Source organism: Onychomys torridus, chromosome 1 (assembly GCF_903995425.1).
Source record: "Onychomys torridus chromosome 1, mOncTor1.1, whole genome shotgun sequence".
Classification (NCBI taxonomy): domain Eukaryota; kingdom Metazoa; phylum Chordata; class Mammalia; order Rodentia; family Cricetidae; genus Onychomys; species Onychomys torridus.
In genome coordinates this window covers 4368068-4386787 of record NC_050443.1, presented here as the reverse complement: position 1 = coordinate 4386787, position 18720 = coordinate 4368068, and the positions used below count along the sequence as shown (strand labels likewise).

Sequence of the window (18720 nt, the reverse complement as noted above, 5' to 3'; positions counted from 1 at the left end):
CTTTGCGATTGCAACCTGTTTTAATGTTCATGCTATCTGAATATTATTTCTTCTGCAATTGTACCTAAAATGTTTTTACATTATAAAAGAAGCACACATCTTTAATAGCAGCACTGAGGAGGCAGAGAAGGGTGGATCTCTGCAAAGTTCAAACCAGCCTGGTCTCCACAGCAAGCTCCATGGTATCCAGGGCTGCATGAAGAGACGCTGTCTCAGCAGGGTGGTGGTGGCTCACGCCTTTAATCTTAGCACCTTGGATGCAGAGGCAGGAGGATCTCTATGAGTTTGAGGCCAGCCTGGTCTAAAGAGCAAGTTCCAGGACAGCCAGGGCTACACAGAGAAACCCTGTCAAAACAAGACAAAACAGAAATGAAGAGGCCTTTGTCAAAATTATAAAGGATAAAACATTAATAAAATAAATGAGTAGGCGTGCCCAGTTCTCTGGTCATGGACTAGATCTGCATGCTCCTGACATGATGCTAATGGACTAAACCTCTGACAATGTGAGCAAGCTCCCAGTTAAATGCTTTCTTAGGGTGTCTTTTCTCAGCAGTAGAACACTAAGTCACTTGCCTTTTGTTTTGTTTTTCTCTTGTGCTTTGTCTTACTGCAAATATGTATTAAAATGGTTTATTTTGAAAAAAAAAAATTCCTTTAAAGTTTTCATTGCATTTTTAAATTTTGTATGTAGGATGGGGGTAGGGGAAGGTCTGCCAAATGCACATGCAGTCAGAATACAAATTTCAGGATCCACTTGTCTCCTTCCACCATATGGGTCCCAGGGATCCAACTAAGGTCATGATTTGCAGCAAGACCTTTACACACTGAGTCAGTTCAAAGGCTCTGAAATAAATTCTCTCTCTCTCTCTCTCTCTCTCTCTCTCTCTCTCTCTCTGCCCCCTCCCTCCCTCCCTCTCTCTCATTAAGATTTATCTTTATTTCATATGTATGAGTGTTTTTGCCCGGATATCTGTAGATAGAACTGGAGTTACAGGTGGTTGTGAGACACCATGTGTGTGTGCTGGGAAGCACACCTGGGTCCTCTAGTAGAGCAGTCTGTGCCCTTAGTTACCAGACCATTTCTCCAGCCCCAGACATAAATGTTTCTAAGGATGGATTTAGAAAACCAGAGATCTACTCCTTCCAGGATGTTGAAATCATGGAGAAAGTTGTCCCCAGAGAGGGTATGGAGGCTCAGCACCCATGTAGTTTGACTATGCGTCTCTTCATTGCCTCCTCTGTAATATCCTTTTGTTTTGTTTTTCTTTAAGACAGGGTTTCTCTGTGTCACAGCCCTGGCTGTCCTGGAACTTGCGCAGTAGACCAGGCTGATCTTGAACTCACAGAAATCTACCTACCTCTGTCTCCCAAGTGCTGGAGTTATGCACTACCACTGCCCGGCTGTAATATCTTCTTAACAAGCCAGTCTGTGTGTTTCCCTGATGTCCATGAGTCGCTGTACAAGTCAACAGAACCAAGGAGGAGATGGTGGACCCCCAGTTTATAGCCGATTGGTCAGAAGACCAGGGGCCTGGGTGTGAAATGACATCTGAAGTGGGGAAGTTATGCGGAATGGAAATCTCAGCTTGTGGAATGTGCCCACACTGATTGCATCATGGGATGCCCAGCTTATGCCGCCTGTGAGACTACTTGGTGGGGAGAAATGTCTACAAGAAAAAGACTGGGGTCTGGAGAGCTTCTGTGTTGTGTTGAACTGGGAGAACAGAAAATACATAAACACGTACTACGATGAGTGCTTCTCTTCTTTTCCATACTAAGAAACATTTCATTGTACTTAGCTAGGCATGCTAACAGAGGACTGTAATCCTGGCACTTAGCAGATGGAAGCAGCAGGCTTAGATGTTCAAGGTGTTCCGGACTACATAGCAAGTTTGTTGCTAGCCTGGCGTGCATGAGATCCCATCTCAAAGTGATGATGATGATATGATGATGGTGATGATGATTTTGGTGGTGGTGAGAATGGTGATGATGATTGTGGTGATGAGGATGCTGATGTGATGATGTTGATGGTGATGATGATATCAAAAATGATGACAGTGATGTTGATGATGGTGGTGGTGGTGATGATAATGATGACGATGTTGATGATGATGAGGATGATGATATCAGTGATTGATGGTGATGTTGATGATGATGATGATAAACCAAAAGATAGTACAATTGAAAACCAGTTCATTGTAATCTCAGATTTTATTTCACTATCTGTTTTTATTTTGTGTATATGGGTGTTTTGCCTGCATGTATGTCTGTGTAATAACATGAGTGCAGAGTCCATATGGGCCAAAAGGTGCATGATCCCCTTGAAATGGAGTGACAGATGGTTGTGAGCTACCATGTAGATGTGGGTCTTCTGGAAAAGCAGCAGGTGTTCTTAGCCACTGAGCCATCTCTCCAGCTCCTGTATCTCTGAGATTTGTAATGGTCTTCAAAGTCTTATTGCATGTCTATGGGGGTTTGCACGTGTGTATATCTGTGCACCACTTCAGGTCAGAGAGGTGTCATGCCCCCTAGGACTGGAGTTACAGAGGGTTGTGAGCAACTAAGTGGGTGCTGAGAATTGAACCTGGCTTCTCTGGAAGTGTAGCCAGTGCTCTTAACCACAGAGCTACCTCTCCAGCTCCTACATCTGAGATTTTAAAAAAGGACAGTGCATGAGAAAGAAAAAAAAAAAGATAGACAGGAACAAAGAGACATAGAGCCCATGTCACAAAAGAATGTTGTCAGGAGGAAGGGTAGCCGTATTGCAGTAAGAACTTCTCAGCAGTTAATTAATGCCCAGTTGGTGCTGAGTTCTAGTGTTGTTGTTTTTACTCTTTTAGTGGGAGTTCCATGCAGCTCTCAAATAAAACACACACAGAGTCTTATTCTTTTTGTTTTGTTTTTTCGAGACAGGGTTTCTCTGTTTAGCTTTGGTGCTTTTCCTGGAACTCACTCTGTAGCCCTGGCTGGCCTCAAACTCATGGAGATTCCCCTGCCATGCCTCCTGAGTGCTGGGATTAAAGGTGTGCACCACCACTTTCTGGCGAGTCTTATTCTTAATTATACATGTCTGGCCTTTGCTTGGCTTCTGTCTAAACAGCTTCCATTAACTTCAAATTATCCCACTAATCTTCTGCTTCTGGGCTTTTATCTTTCTCTATTCCTGTATACATTTTTTTTTGTTTGTTTCTTATTCCTTTGCTTGCTGTGTAGCTGGGTGGCTGGCCCCTGGAGTTCTCTTCCTTCTCTGTCTACTTCTCTTTTTCCTCACAGATTTCTCCTTCTATATAGTCTCTCTGCCTGCCAGCCCTGCCTATCCTTTCCTGCCTTGCCATTGGCCATTCAGTTCTTTTAGACCATCAGGTGTTTTAAACAGGCACAGTAACACAGCTTCACAGAGTTAAACAAATGCAATATAAACAAATGTAACACACCTTAAAATAATATTCTACAACAATCTAGAATTGGCAAATCTTAGCATTTTTGTTCCAAGACACTTGGAAAACAGGAAGCCATTGCTATCATGAGTGAATACTGGTGATGTTTCCACTTTCTCCTAAAGCTTTGCTCATACTAGACTGACTGATTTAGCATCAACCTATCTTTTATAAAAACAAAGGAGAGTTGGCAGGATATCTCAGAGGGTAAAGGCACCTGCTGCCAAGTCTGATGAGCCAAGTTCCATCCTGGGAATGCACAAGGTGTCAGGAGAGACCCAAGTCCTGCAAATTGTCCTTTGGCCCCCACATACACCTATACTTCAATGTATGCACACCAATATTAAATACTTTTTAAGGAAAACAGAACAGAGTGCTTGTATACCTTGCAGGTTTGGGAAACATTTATTTTTCATTTTGGAAAGGTATCTTATGGTCTAAGTCATTGATTCAATATTAAATAACAATGAAGTGTGGTCATAGTTTGCAAGCTGTATGGTGTTAGTCAAGCCATACCCAGAATTCTCTGAAAGTCCTGACACATTTGTTTTGAATTTAGAGTAAACTGACTTGCTTAACATTTAAGGACAATTTTGTGGGAGCCCATTTTCAGGTTCCTCATGGCTTTACCCAGCAGGTCCTCTTAGAGAGGATGCTTAGGACCTCGGGCCTGAGTGCAGGTGTCTGAAATCGTCTGCACTTGGCTGTGCTGGGGGGAGGTCTCTTGCTCCACCCCTTGGTGCCTCTATAAATACCCTGGGGCAGACACCATCAGGGCTTCTTGGAATAGGTTCCAGGTCTTCTCAGGCTATTCTGTATTTTCTGTTTTATCTCCACACTCTAAATCCTTCTAATATTTCCTGCTGCTCTCACTCAGAAAACTCTGAGGAACTCTGGGGTTGGGGGGTAAATGCCCCACAGAATGTAGCCATGAACAGGGCCTCAGGGCCAAAAGGGGGGCCTCAGGGCCAAAAGGGGGGCCTCAGGGCCAAAAGGGGGGCCTCAGGGCCAAAAGGGGGGCCTCAGGAGACGGGACACAGTAATAGTTTTATTAGAGTTTTTGGCAAAAGTGAGTCAGCCCTGCCAGTGAAAAGGGGACATGTCTGGTGTTAGGGAATATATATTATAGAGTGTATATATATCTAATATATATATATATATTATTGAGGGGCAGGGTTTTTTTTATCCTCAAGAGAAAAGGAAAAGTGGTCTGGAAAGACGTATGATGCTGCAGTGCACAATTCTCATCAAAATCTTCTATCTTCTACCCCTTTCTCAGTTTCTGTGAAAAATAAGTATAAGGCATAGGGTAGAAATATAGTGTGGGGGGGAAAGCTTAGAAGTGTAAGACTGTAGAAAAAAATAAGGCAACTAGACAGAAAAAGTTCAATTTTCTAACTTTGGGGGCTATGAACACAAACTGGGAAAACTCTTTCAGCTTTATGGGTAGTAAAAAAAGCTTTGAGCTTATGGGGAAGGAAGAAAGTTTCCTATGGAAGCTTTTGACCTGGGGACAGCTGAAATGCTAAATTCACTTTCAGGGGAATGTGATTTCACCCTGAGGCAAAAATGAGGGTTCAAAAAGCCAAAAAGCTCAAAGTTGAGCAGCTCTGGGAAAAGTTGGTCTTTCTCTCTTGGGGGGAGGGGGGAAACCTTTCTTTTAAACGAAAAGCTTTTCTTGAAAAACTTGGGAAAAATCTCTCTAAAAAGCTTTAATCTTTCTCTCCCAAACTAAAAGCTCTTTTGAAAAAAAAAAAAAAAAAAAAAACTTAACGCCTTTAACTTTCTCTCAGGACAAAAATTAGAATCACCTGAAGATATTAGAATGGGAATCACCTGTGATTAGCTCTAAGGGAAAACAAACCTCTTAAGACAGCAAAACCTCTCTAAGTTCTGTCTTTCAAGACTTAAAAATCCTCCTTGCAATGCAGGAGGCAGGGATGGAGTTCCTAAAAAAAAATCTAAGTTCTGTCTCTTCAAGCTAGTAAAAGGCAGTGAGTCAGAGTCCCCTGAGGGAAACCCTTGAGGGTAAGGGTGAAGAGCCCAATAGGGCAGGAAACTGTTTACTAGGAAAAGCAAAAAAGCCAAGCTTTTCCGTTACAGCCAGCTGAGGCATCAAGGGTTTTGTTTCTGAGTGAGCATTTCAGAATGAAAAGGTGCTCCTAATCCTAAAGCAAAGATCCCCTGAAGTGATACAAACTGTTAGCATTGTATACTCCCTTCTGACCAAAAACCCAGAGGTGACTGGGCAGGGTCTCTGAGTTGGAGTGCATTTCAGGGATACTAGGGTTCCTGCAGTTGCAAACTTCCTGGAGCACAGAGTTGAGGCAGGAAGGTGCAGGACCCAGTGGAAGATGCTAATGAACAAAAAAAGCTAAAGCTGTTGGGAACAGCACAGTTGTCCACTTTCCTACAAGTCCCGGGTTGCTAGGTCCGCAGCTGCAAATAGAAATCTGAGAAAGCTTTCCTACCAGAGAAGGGACCTTTCTGAAAAGGCAGTAAAGCCAAACTGCTTCTGCAGTTGGTCATGCCTTTCATCCCAGCACTCAAAAGGCAGAGGCAGGTAGATCTGTGAGTTTGAGAAAGCTTTGTTTCAACTGACTCCTGGTGAGATGAGGGAGTGTAGCCCTAAAGGGTGATGCCTCTGGCATAAACTGGGTCCTTGAGCACAGGGACAAACACAACCCACTGGGGGACTGGGCCAGGTGAAGGCCTGATGAAGCAAAACACCTGTCCTAATGGGAGTTTAGAGATGGCAAAAACCTCCCCTGTTAGAAAAGCAGGAGCTTGATTTATGAACACAAACTCCACAGACCCGAAAAACAGAAACGGACAAAAAGCCCCTACCTTCAGTAGCAGGGAAAGCTGCCACTGTAGTGTCGGAAACATTTTCTGGGGCAGAGGGAATGAACGGAGACCAAACTGGGAACTGACTCTTTGAAGAAATGGAAAAGGGACAGATTCCTCCCCAGAAAATGCATGACCTGACAAAGCTGCTAGAGTTTGAAGCAGATTTGGGCGGTGGGGAGCCCCTACCTCCAAAAACAGCTAGCAGAGGTCCAGAGCTGCAGACAGACACCTGAAGCTCTGCATCTGGGGGGCAAGGAATAAGCAAAACATGATAAAGATCTATCAGTGGGAGAAAACATTGAAAAGCTGTTGTAAATGTTTTTGTTTTTCACTGACTAGCTAAGGCAAACACAAGCCCAGGCAGGTGCAGTTCTGATCCTGGGGCCTTGTCAAATGAAGGACAGATAGCTGTTGAAGCCAGCTGAGGAGAGAATAGAAATCTCTCAATGTCCCATAGTTGAAAATGTCAAACACTTGTTCAAATCTCCCGTTGCAAAAGCAATAAAACTTGGTTCAAAACTCCTGGGCAAGAATTGGTAAACGAAATGCCGGTGGTGGCACATGCCTTTCATCCCAGCACTCAAGAGGCAGAGGCAGGTGGACCTGTGAGTTCGAGGCCAGCCTGGTCTACAAAGTGAGTTCCAGGACAGCCTCCAAAGCTACAGAGAAACCCTGTCTCCAAAACAAAACAAAACAAAAAAGAATTGGTAAGCAAGTCCAGTAAAAGAGAACCAGTCGACTCTCAGACCCGAAAAGAACTATGGGAAATGAAGTCCGAAAGCTAGCTCATTACAAAGGACTGATATAAGGAAAATGCATTCTAGGAAAGGTAGTTTTTCTGCTAAAGATGGCGAAATTGCCCTGAAACACTTTAGTCAGCTTTGAAAAGAATAAGGAGGAAAATCGTCTAAGAGTGTGTTAAATGTCAGTTCCAATGAAAAGTTGAAAGGATACAGAAGTAGGCTTCTCAGTTTGGGGATTCATTGGTAAAATGCCTTATCTACCCTAATAGCTGGGCAAAGTTTTTACAGTAATTGGATGACATAAAAGATACCTTTAAGAGCAAACTAGCCACTTTAAAATCCTTAGAGCAAGAGAAAGCAGTTTATACACTGAACATTGTTTTAGATATGAAGAAACTTAGGGGAAAATAAAGTTCTCTGCCTTTTGAACAAACAGCTGGCAATGAATGATTACTTTGCAAATCTAATAAGGAGACAAGGAAACAGGAATTCAAAAAAGAAATGACTGCTTTATAGACTGGAAACAAACTTCAGAAAAGCTGTCTTAAAAAAATAGTTGCTTCACCTGAAAGTTCCTTATAAGAAATAATGCTAGGCTGGAGAGATGGCTCAGAGGTTAAGAGCACCAACTGCTCTCCCACAGGTCCTGAGTTCAATTCCCGGCTCACAACCATCTGTAATGAGATCTGGCACCCTCTTCTATGTACATAATAAATAAATATTAAAGAAATAATGCTAAATATTACAGCTGCTAATAATGACGAGATCAAGAGTTAGCTAATGAAGTGAAAATACTAAGTCCTGAAAATGCTTTTTCGCAGAGTAAGCTAACGAAGAATGTTTCATGAAAGAACATCTATGTTCTTGACTCCTTTTGAATAGTAACAGTTTTGGTGAAAATACTGGAAATAACAATCGAGTAAAAAAAAGTTTCAACAAATTCAAGACGCTATTCACAAAAGAAAGCTGCCATGCTTTGTGGGCCGTATTAGAGCTCCACATCTTCCTGGTCCTTTAGCTGAGGGTAATGCAATGGCTGATAAGTTAACCAAGATAGTAGCGTTATCCCAAGTGGAAATGGCTCAACAGTCACATGCTCTTCATCATCAAGATAGCAAAAGCTTAAAGCAATTCAATCTTACCAAAGAAGCAGCTCATCAAATAGTTAAACGATGTGGGACATGTCCAAAATATTTTCCTGTCCCTCACTAAGGGGTAAACCCTCGAGGTCCTCTTCCTAATCATCTACGGCAAATGGACGATACTCATATTGCAGATTTGGCAAATTAAGACCTGTACCTGGGACCAGTGACATTTATTCAGGATTTTTTTCCAGAGCTGAGGACCGAACCCAGGGCCTTGCGCTTGCTAGGCAAGTGTTCTACCACTGAGCTAAATCCCCAACCCATTATTCAGGATTTTTAATGGCTAGTGCACAACCTGGGGGAGCTGCAAAACATAATTATGCACTGCTTGAAGTGTTTTTCGTATATGGGTATACCAAAAATCATTAAAACTGATAATGGCTCTGGATATAGCAGTAAGGAATTTCAACAATTTTGTACCCAGTGGGAAATCCTACATAAAACGGGTATTCCTTATAATCTTCAGGTACCGTGGAAAGGACTCATAGCAATCTTAAAATACAACTTCAAAGAATAAAAATAAAAAAGAAATTTACCCTCAGTCACCACATAGTGCATTAAATCATGCTCTTTTTGTTCTGAACTCTTTGAATATGGATGTCCATGAACAGTCTGCTGCAGATAGATCTTGGTACAGTGGCACCCAAGCAACTTTTGCTCAAGTGAAATGGAAAGATCCCCACTCGGGATTATGGAAGGGTCCTGCTCCTGTGTTAATTTGGGGTCCAGGACATGTTTGTTTTTTCACAAGAGAATGAAACTCGGTCACTGGAGGAACCAAGGAAGGTCAGCTCCAATGACGTTCCTATAAAGAAACCAGAATGAAATTGGCTCCATTAGTGTTTCTGAGGTTTTGTTACTGGCTAATGCAAACAGTGAGGAAATAAGAGTTCGGAGCTGTGCCACTTTTGGCTTTACTAGCTCCTTTAGAAAAATACTTTATATCACCTAATAGCTATGCATTACTTTGTGAGGAGCCTTACAGCAGCTAAATACGGTAATTTCACCCTCAGCATGAAGTGAAATTTTTCAGTAAAACAAAAGTACTGCTGTAATAGCAACTTTGTCTGAATTGAAGCACTTAGGGGAGTTATTATGAATCTGGGTGAAGGGGACAGCCTCTAGTTAAAAACTGTTGACTGCTGACAGTGCATCTCTGCCGGTTCCAGAATGGCTGAGAGAACTCAAAACTTTGGGGTGTGGCTTCGTCCAGAGAATGTTATAGTCCCTAGCAACAAGTATCACAATTCTATATGACAACACTCACTAAATCCCAGTGTTGTATAGCAAATCTGACTATAAACTCTAAACTTTAGAAGTGATGTACATACTTCCTGTCTTAGAGAATCTTTCTAATAGTGATCATGATGATAGAGTAAGAAGTAGAAAAAGACGAAAATAAGATATGTGAGTTTGTAGAAATTCTGTCTTGTTAGATCTGTGTTAAGAAATCTTTAGGTGTTTGCTAAGTTGGATACATGCTAATGGTAGCCCAATATAAGTTCGTAAAATCTATAGAGTTCCTTTAAGAATATAAGCTTATAAGAAGGATCTAAGGTAGTCTTAAGAAATGTAGTAATAACCTTGTAAGTAAAGATGCTAGTTGTAAATGTAAGTTTAAATATGAATTTGTAAATGTAAGTGTAAATAAAATATAAGTAAATAAGATTCTAGTTGTAAAGATGAAAATAAGAAATATATTTGCTAAAGTAGTTCTATGGTTTCATTAAGAAGTATATGTAGATGTTAATGTTACACGTGAGTTTGGAAAAAGTATAAATAGAATGAATCTATGCTTATGGTAAAAGAACCTGAGACGCAGAAGGTAGTGCCCTAGTAGACTGCAAAGCAGGCAGTCTGAATGGTTTCAAAAGCTCCAGAAGCTTCTAAGAAGCTAAGAATGGCGGATGTCAGAACCACAAGGCATCCACAGCTGAGATCCGTGGAAAATCAACGCAACATAGAAAAACCTGAGCTAACATCCAAAATGGTGCAGTTTAAAATATTACTTTACCTAAAGGTCTCTGGCTTGAGAATAAAAGTTGCAGAAATGCTCGTTTGAACTAAATTGTTAACTGCAAAAATTTTGGTTGTAAAACGTCACTTCTTATTCGGAAGTGGAAGTCTAATACCAGAATTTATGAACTTTTTGAACCTAAAAAATGAGGTAAAACTACAAATTTTTGTTATGGTTTTCTTCCCATTTGGAAGGCTCGTACCAGAATATATTTGAATTTTGGGACTGAAGAAATGAACAATAGAGATTTCATTGCGATGGGACAGTTTTGAGTTTACTTATAGTAATGACCTGGGAACTGTTTTCTGGAATTGGGTTTAAAATGGAACTGTTTAAATGAAGAAACCTGGGGGGCTGGAGAGATGGCTAAGAGGTTAACAGCACTGACTGCTCTTCCAGAGGTCCTGAGTTCAGTTCCCAGCAACCACATGGTGGCTCACAATCATCTGTAATGAGATCTGGTGCCCTCTTCTGGCTTGCAGTCATACATGCTGTATACATAATAAATAAATGTCTTCATTTAAAGATTTATTTATTGTTTCTACCTAGAGTCAAGAAGCAGTTTTGTGTATGCATATATGCTTTATTAATTGGTGACTCATGAATTGTTTTATGGAACTATTCATGTAAGAATGGAATCACTTATGGAACTGGTTTTGTGTTACAAATGGAACTGTTTAAACAGAAAAGTCTAGGTTTTCTAACTAGGCTTGAGATTTTATTCAAAAAATTTATAAAGAAAAGGGAGAAATAATATTCCTTAGACTACTTAATTTAAAAAACATTTTCTTGAGTGTATTAATGATTTGTTAGTATACCCACTTGTATTTCTTACTAACTTTAAATTGTAAAGAGTTACCATAAAACTGCTTTCGGATATTTTGCTTGAAGTTTTCAACGTGTTAATGGTTAGATTGAGAATATTGTTTGTTCAATATGGGTTTGTAGGAATTGTGTAAGTTTGGATTTTTCTAATTAAGTTCAAGATTTTGTTTAAAAAAATTATAAAGAAAAGGAGTTATGAGAGAATTAAGGTTGAAAGTATGTTTGCAGAAATGGTTAACCTATTGATATTAACGCACCCTGGTTTTGTGAAGTTGAGGAAATACTTAAGTTTGTGAATACATCAGAAGTTTTTCCTATGTTAGCAAGAAAATTCAAATGGGTCTATTAAGACTTAAAGTTGTAAGACTGGGAAAATTAAGTATATATAGCACCATTTGTTTTAATTCCAATGGTTCTGTTGAGTTTGCTTTGAGAGATTGAGAGAATTGAGTATGTATAGCAATATTTATGTTAACCTGTTACTGGTAATGATATAAGTGATTCTTTAAGTTTGCAATGGCAAATTAAGAGTTTTTGGTTTAGAAAGGGCTGGATGGCAACTAAAGACTGTGGTACTCATCTTGGACCTAATCCAAGAGAAATGCCATCTTTATCTTCCTCTATGCCATACTGGGAGGTACGACAGCTATGGAGACTGCTGTAAGCCATTAATAACCAGTCATTTTTTCTATAAGAAAGGGGGACCATTTTCAGGTTCCTCTCGGCTTTACCCAGCAGGTCCTGAGAGGAGGATTAAGACCATGAGCCTGAGGTCAGGTGTCTGAGGTGGTCTGCACTTGGCTGTGCTGGGGGAGGTCTTTTGCTCCACCCCATTGGCGTCTCTATAAATACCCTGGGGCAGACCCCATCAGGGCTCCTTGGAATAGGTTCCAGGCCCTCTCAAGGCTATCCTTTATTTTCTGTCTATCTCCACGATCTAAATCCTTCAATTGAATATTTCCTGCTGCTCTCACTCAAGAAAACTTTGAGGAACTGTGGGGTTGGTGGGTAAACACCAAAACACTTTGAGTGGTGCAGGTGTAAAGTGGCCCTCCTTAAATATGTGAGAAGGGGCTGGAGAGATGGCTCAGTGGTTAAGAGCACTGGCTGCTCTTGCAGAGGACCCAGGAGGGTTTGGATCCCAGCACACACATAAGGGCTCGCAACACTGGGGAACTCCAGTCTCAGGAGATGCAGTGCTCTTTTCTGACCCCCCCCCTCCCCAGGCACATCCTGTGCAGGGAAGCACCCATAAATAAAGACCTGTGAGAAGGCAGGGCAGTGTTGGCCCACGCCTTTAATCCCAGCATTTTGGGAGGCAGAGAAGGTTGGGAATCTGAGTACGAGGTCACTAGTCTACAGTGTGAGTTCCCGGACAACCAGGGCTGTTACACAGAGAAACCCTGTGTGGAAATAAAAAAATATACATAATAGTAATGGGGAAATACACACAACTATAAAAGTGTTGTCCTTGGCCAGATACCAAGTAACTTATTGGAAAATCACATTTTACAGTGTTATGAGGTGAAAAACATCACTCCCAGTTTGTGACTCAATATTGACATCTTGAGAATAACAGCACCAAGTAAAAACAAAAGTGTAACACAAGCCTGCCAAAGAAGGGACATCAACACTCTGAGCAGAAGTATGAGTCCCATCACAAGTTCATGGCCAACCTGGGATACATAGGTAAGGAGATCTCTTGAGTTTCAAGCAGGCTAGTCTACATAATAAGTTTTAGGAAAGCCAGATACATAGTGAGATCCTATCTCAAAAACAAAACAAAACACTATAACAAACAAACACTCACACACTGGTGGAGCATAGTGAAACAGAATTATCCTCATCCTCCAAGGGATGAGACATCCCTTTAAGTGCTCCCAAGGTGTTGCCATGTAACAAGGGTAACCTAGCAACAGTCTCTCCAGGAAAAGGCTTCAATCTGGATACAGATTCACAAGGATGCCCTTCTTGAATGGATTCTCATGTGTCGTTTCAGAGTCATCTGCTGTCTGAAAGACTTGTCACATTCCTTACAGCTGTAAGGTCTTGAGTCACTGTGGGTTGTGAGATGGACACTCAGGTTGCCCCTGTGGCTGAAGCATTTCCCACAGTGCTCACACTCATTAGGATCCACACAAAGGAGAAGCCTGAAGTTAATCAGCAGGGTGGACTCATGGGCAAACATCTTGCTGCAGATGCTACACACAAGGTTTTTGACATGTGTGTATGTGCTTGTGGACGCCAAGGTCTGAAGATTGCACACACCCCTTTTTGCACACACTGAACTCAAAGGGTCTCTCTCCTGTGTGAGACCTCTGGACGATGAACTGAGACCTGTAAAGGAAGCTCTTCTTGCATTCACTGCACACTGAGCCTGGCTGGCAAGATGATCAACAAGCTGTACAGGAAGAAGCGGGTAGCAAGGCCTAGCTGCCCAACTTCTGTCTTGTCCACACAGGAAGCCCCTCCTTGACCAGTGGGAACCTTGTCTCCATTGGAACTGGAGAGACTCTGAAGATCTGTGTGTGCAGCTGAATCTCTTCTTTCCAGAACATGGGTGAACAGTGTGACAGCATCTATATTTGTATCTTCCTGGGGCGTCTTCACATCCTTTCCTCTGACAGAATCTGATGGAAGATGTCCACATTACAACATTTAAAACTTGAGTGTCCCTCTCAAAAATGGATTGCATTTATTTACTTGATTATAGAGGGAGGTAGCTCCCTTAGAATGTGGAGGTCAGTGGACAACTTTTGGGTTGGTTCTATCCTGTCACCATGAGGGTCCTGAGATGGATTACAGGCAGTCAGCTCAAGGGCCAGTCCATTTCTCCACTAAGACACACAACACTTATTAAAGATCCCAATCATACCAGACTCATTAGAGCTAAACTCTGGTGCTGGCTGGGAACATCCCATCAACATCTCAGGCCTGAGAGCTCAGCCTGTAGAATGCTCTAGAAGGCTAGTGATAGAGGGGGTGGGAGCGGGTGGCCAGCTTGCTCCCACAGGGAGAGTGCTGGGCAAGGTGTAGTAAGTCCCCAGTCAGTTCCCACCTCTAACTCACCAGGATCCTGTGTCTGCTGAGGATCCTGAGGTGTCAACACAGAGACCTCCTCCCTGTCCTGCAGAGTCACTCCCTGGGCTCTGCTCGGGGCTTGGGTTGTCCTGTTCTCTGATCTCAGAACTGTACCCAGCAAAACTTCATCTTTCTTGATGTGGGACAGTGAAAAATTATGGGTGCATGTTCTTTCAATGGAGAGGCAGAGCAGAGACTTCTGTCTCTACTTGGTCTGGCCACTCAATTTCTCCAAGTTGTAGGGATGTTCACATTTCCGTGTCCTATTCCTATGCCCCATATAAACCAATACTCTCCTCTTAAAGTCTGTTATGAACGTGATGCCACAACATCTCTGCACCTCACATTGGTTGCCATTTTGTTTTAATGCACAGTCTTCTCTGCCCTCGACTCTATATGCAAAATGCCTCTCAGTCGGGGCGCTATTAACATTTGGGGCTAATGAACCTAGAGGAGGGATGGCTCAGAGCTTAACACCAGCTGCTTTTGCAGAGAACCTGGGTTGGAGTCTCAGCACCCACAAGGAGGCTCACAGCCATCTGTAACCCCAGTTCCTCAGGTGATGATTCAGGGGTGTCTGATGCCTTTTCACTTCTGCAGGCACCAGGCAGACATGTGGTGTCAGATACACACACAAGCAAAGTACTAAAATCAAGAAAAATAGGATAACTTTAAAATTGGAAGTAGAATGATTATTTCTCATGGGGAGGGAGGTTCTCCTCTGCTACATATTGTGGACTTCCAAGGGACAGCGACATCCACACTGTTAAATCTGAGCAGCCAGGTGTGGTGTTGAACACTTCTCATCCCAGGACTTGGGAAGCAGAAGCAGGCAGATGTCTGAGTTGGAGGCCAGCCTGGTCTATACAGTTCCAGTATACCCAGGGCCATATAGAGAAACCCCGTCTCAAGATAATAGGGTGTCATAAGATTCTAAGATGCAGAGTTGGAGGCTGAGAACAGGGCGGAGTGTTTCAGACAGGACACTGCATTCATGAGCTCACAGCAGCTGGAGCTGACTGCACCCTCCTTCACAGTATCCAGCCAGACTCCATTCCAGCCTGGAGGGAGAGGCAGTCGGGGGTCCCCACCGCTAACCAAGGAGCTATGCACAGTGGATAGCATCTGGGCAGGGAGAGGGGGTTTTGTGTGGACCCTGGGCAGGTGGACCCTACTCTGGTGAGAACCTCCACACTCAGGTCCCTACGGATCACCCGAACTGGATTTAGGAGTGTGGGGTGGTATTTTTAAGAGGAGCAGAAGTTTCAGGACTGGGGAGATGGTATAGGTCTGGGAGAGGTTAGAGTGCACAGTGGAAAAAACTTTCCTGAGGGCTTCTGGCCTTACTTATTCTGAGAGACTCTGCAGGAGCAGGGACCCTTCCTTCCAGTCACTGTGGCTTCCTTTGCTCACACCCAGTCAGATGGGGTTATTCCACTAGGTGTTTTCTCTTTGCTTCTTCACTTGTGTATGGTACTAGGGCTTTGTGCAGGCAAGCACTCTGTGGCTGAGCCAAAAGCCCCTCTCCACCCTGGGAGATTCTAGGCCTGTGATCAACCTCTGGCCTCTCTGCTGGCCTTTTAAAATATTTTCAGTTTGAAATAGGGTCTTGCCTATTGGCCCAGGCAGTCCCTGACATAGTGTGTAGCCCAGACTAGCCTGACACCTGATACCTTAGCCCTCTGAATGGCTTCCAGTCCAGGGTAACACTGTTTTATCAGTTTTATTTTGATGTTGGCATCACACATTTTTGGAGAGGTCTTACTATGTAGCCTCAGCTGGCCTTGAACTCAGAGATACTGCCAGATTCTGCCTCCCCAGAGCTAGGAATGAAGGCTTGTACAACCCTACCTCATCCTTCCTATACCCTTTTCTTTGAAAAGTATTTACTTATTTATCTTTTATATCCCCACAAGAGGTTCCCTTCCCTCCTCTCCTCCCCCCCCCCCCCCCCCCGACTCCTCCTTCCCTTTATTAGGAACAGGGCAGACCTCCCACTGATACAAAGCAAGGAATCTCACCTTGACTAAGCATCTCCCCATGAATTCAGGCTGGGCAAGGCAACCCAGTGGGAGGATTAACTTCCCAAAAGCCAGTAAAAGTCAGAGACAGCCCCTGCTCCCACAGCACAGAGTTCCACAAGAAGACCAGGCTACATAACTGTCACATATATGCAGAGGACCTAGTCAGTCCCAGGAAGCTTGCAGCCAACCTGACTGAAGCAAAGTGTCTATGTAATCATGCCTAACGATATTCCGCTATACTCCTATGTTCATAGCTATCCCAAGTGTCTCAGAGGCTTTCTCCATACTCAATGCTAAGGTTTACTGCAGATAGGAAGGTGGACCTTCATTCTGCACAATGTCAAAGACAGAGTGTGTATATCTACACTGTGTGCCCAACCACAACACTCACCAGATCTCTCAAACTCTGGTCTTCTAGTTCTTCTCCCAAATCCCCCTAGAGATCCTGTCACAGACTCACCTGCCTGGTGGATGGCTCTTCAGTCTCTGATGGGATCTGCAGCACTGGGGTGGCCTTGCCTCTGTTGAGAGGATCCTGAGACAATTCCACAGCATCCTTTTGATCCTCCTTGGCCTCTGCCTTCCCAACAAGGGGATCCTGATGGAGGTATAATTGTCCTTGGGAGCGGATTATGGACTGTGGAGGAAAGGGAACAGGATGAGCCCCTGTCTAAGGGCCTGGATCTACTTCCCACAGCACTTTTCCTGGGCTGATTCAGCAGCCCAGCTTAGCTTCACTTATTTGCAAATCTGTCTTCCAGGACATGCATTGTTTCCCAAAGTCATACTCAGGTACACAGGAAACTGAGGACCAGTCTGGGCTACTTGAGACTCTGTCACAAAAAACAAGGGGTGAGGTGTGGGGGCTGGAGGATGGCTCAGAGATTAAGACCACTGACTGCTTTTCCAGAGGGCTTAGGTTCAACCCCCAGCATCCACAAGGTGGTGGCTCAGAACTGTCTGTAACTCCAGCTCTGAGGGGATCAGATGCCCTCTTCTGGCCTGCAAGAGCACCAGACAGATTCAAGGGGGAAAAAAAACAGACAAAAGGAAACAAAAATAAAGAACCAAACTAACAAGGCTTCTGCACTGACTCAAGATGAGCCTGTTAGCTTACAGTGTTTCTGATCTGCACAAGACCTCAACTTCTAATCCAAGTTTGTGTCCCACATTCACAAAGACAAAACCAGCCCATAAAGGTCCCCAGACATTGCCATTTATCACATAGCTAATCTATCTTCTTTGGAGCCACTGACTAGGGCTACACCCTCAGTGGGTTCTGCCTCCAGGTCACCACAGCCCCAAGGCTGTCCTTTCCCTCAGCCCACAGCTGAGGCCCTGCTTACCCAATGTTGTGGTTTCCCGCCATCCCTCAGCAGCTTCTCTAACTCTTTGCAGCTCCTCACTCTGCTCTCCTTCACTAAGGCCTGCAGTTCTGGAGGCATGGAGATCATGAACTGCTCCAACACCAGTTGATCCAGCATCTCCTCCTTGCTATTCAGGTCTGGTCTCAGCCATTGATAGCACAGCTCAGAGATCCTCTTCAGATCCTGGATGGGGTCCGACTGCTCAGAGGGGCTGAAAGCTCTGAACTTCAAGTGCCAAACCTCAGGGTTGTAGTCTTGTTTTTCTGAATTTCTTTCCTGGGATGTTAGTGATGGTGTCTGCTCTGATGGGAGGATGTCTCCAGTCGTGTTGGTAGCCATGTCTGCCGGGAATGTTCTCTGGTCTATGACAAGTTGGAATTCTATGAGAGACTCCTGTCTCAACAGATGTACTTCTTTAGCACAGAGATGGGCTCTGTGTTGGTCCAGAAGCCTGGGAGGCAAGAAGGAACCAGATCAGTTTAACTCTGCTGCCTCCTAAATGTCACCATTCCTTATAATATACCCTCCCCCAAACACATAGGGATTGTTTAGTAAAGCAGAAATTAATCTATGGATCTGTAAGATGGCTTAGAGTACAGAGGTCTCCAGCCAAGCCCAATGATCCAGTTAAATCCCCTGGACCTACACATTGCAGTGAGAATACCAACTCTGACAAGCTGTCATCTGGCCTCCATGTATGAGTCCTGGCACCAATTCCAATCCCCAAAATAACTTAACCAGCTGGACTAGAGTAATTGACTTTATGATGAAATATATCTTTAATCCCAACCAAGGGAGAGGTGGAGCCTGATGCTGCCAAAATTTTGAATCGCCCTGGGTTATGTATTAAGCACCTAGTCTAAAGACATGAGGGCTACAAGAGACTCACTCTCAGAATCAAAGAACATGGCCCACACCTTTTTTTTCCCCTCTTTTTTGCCAGAGCTAAGGACTGAACCCAAGGCCTGTGCTTGCTAGGCAAGCGCTCTTCCACTGAGCTAAATCCCCAACCCCTGGCCCACACCTTTTATCCCTATACTGTAGAGGTAGAGACAGGAAAATCTGAGTTTGAGGCCAGCCTGGTCTACCCAGAAACCCTGTCTCAAAAAACAAACACAGAACAAAACATATGGGTATGGTGGCTCAACCCATAATCCCAGCACTGGAGATGCTAAAAGAGAATGGTTGTTTGAAGCTAGCCTGGGCTACAAAGCAAAATTCAGTTTCGGAA

The 18720-nt window shown here is 43.5% G+C and overlaps 1 pseudogene; it reads right to left on the bottom strand.

The window, feature by feature from the left end:
• Positions 1 to 12971: 12971 nt before the first annotated feature.
• LOC118595324 lies at positions 12972 to 17828 on the bottom strand (annotated as a pseudogene).
• Positions 17829 to 18720: the final 892 nt, after the last annotated feature.